General features: G+C 43.0%; 1 non-coding gene across 1 annotated transcript; it reads left to right on the top strand.

Annotated features, from left to right (window-relative positions):
- Positions 1-230: 230 nt before the first annotated feature.
- Positions 231-336, top strand: LOC145561104 (small nucleolar RNA R71). The gene has a single exon (XR_014093684.1). It is a non-coding gene; the product is annotated as a small nucleolar RNA R71 (small nucleolar RNA).
- The last annotated feature ends 907 nt before the right edge of the window (positions 337-1,243 follow it).

Raw genomic sequence — 1,243 nt, 5'->3', positions numbered from 1 at the left:
AAAGGTTGTTGATTGCGTTGGCTTGCTCCAATGCATAAACACCCTTGCTAGAAGTAGCATCCCTTTCTCCTTCGTACCAATCATCACAGTGCTTTGCGGCCTCCTCTATAATACACTCCACTTCATGCTCTCCTTTGTTCATGATTGGTCAACCGGCCGCGGCGTCTAGGCTTGTTCTTCCTTGAGGTGTGAGACCTCCATAGAAAGTGTGAATGAGTTGATACTTGGGTATCCCATGGTGTGGGCATTGACGTTGAAACTCTTTGTATCGTTCCCATGCCGCACTTAGAGACTCACCACTTTTTTGGCAAAAACCTTGAATCAAAGACCAAGCCTCGGCGGTCTTCCTATGGTTATAAAACCTCCTCAAGAAAGCCGTAGTCACTTGGTCCCATGTTGTGAGAGAATTAGGGGGCACCTCCTTCTCTAGCCATTCTAGACCTCTCCCAATTAGCGAAAATGGAAACATTTTGAGGCGAATATATTCTTGAGTCACTCCATTGGCCTTTATTGTGTCACAATATTTCTCAAACTCTTTTAGGTGCTCATGAGGACTCTCAAACTTTCCACCCGAGAATTGTTTCCTCTCAAGCAAGGCAATCAAATTAGGCTTGATCTCGAAATTGTTGGCTTGAGTAGTAGGAGTTAGGATCCCACTTTGCGCTCTAAAAGCTTCGGGGGCCCCAATACGACTCAAAGGCGTATTCTCTCCCATTTTAGAACCTTCTTCACTCTCAAACTTATAGGTTGAGAAAGGGTTGATTTCTGAACTCGAAGATGATTTAAGGCTATCTAATTCTTCACTTGAGGGTGAAGAGGGTGGAGTATCTTCTAATTCTCTTACTCCTCTCGTTGGAGTGTATATGGTAAATAGAGGATCGATGGGAATCAAAGATCTTGAGCGGGTTCGTCCTCTGTTCATACCACAAAGCTAAGAAGAACGTAAGCACTGACAAGTAATAAAAGTAGCAAACACTAACAAATAAAGATTAGATAGTCTCAAACAAGCAATGAAATAGCAATGGAAGCCGTCTCCCCGGCAACGGCGCCAATTTGACAAGGCAATAATCGTGTCGTTGAGCGACTACACCTAAATCAAATGAATTTATAACGTTTTACTAACCTAATACGTGTATATGGTAAATAGAGGGGTCTAACCACACGGAGAAATGCTTAAGCACTGCATTCATTACCTAGGGTCTAAGCTATCTCGGAACAAGACGTGTGAATAACTAAAAGGTTA

This window comes from Chenopodium album, chromosome 9 (genome assembly GCF_948465745.1).
Source record: "Chenopodium album chromosome 9, dcCheAlbu1.1, whole genome shotgun sequence".
NCBI lineage: Eukaryota > Viridiplantae > Streptophyta > Magnoliopsida > Caryophyllales > Amaranthaceae > Chenopodium > Chenopodium album.
Note: the sequence above shows the minus strand (reverse complement) of the source record. Positions and strands in the feature narration are given on the sequence as shown.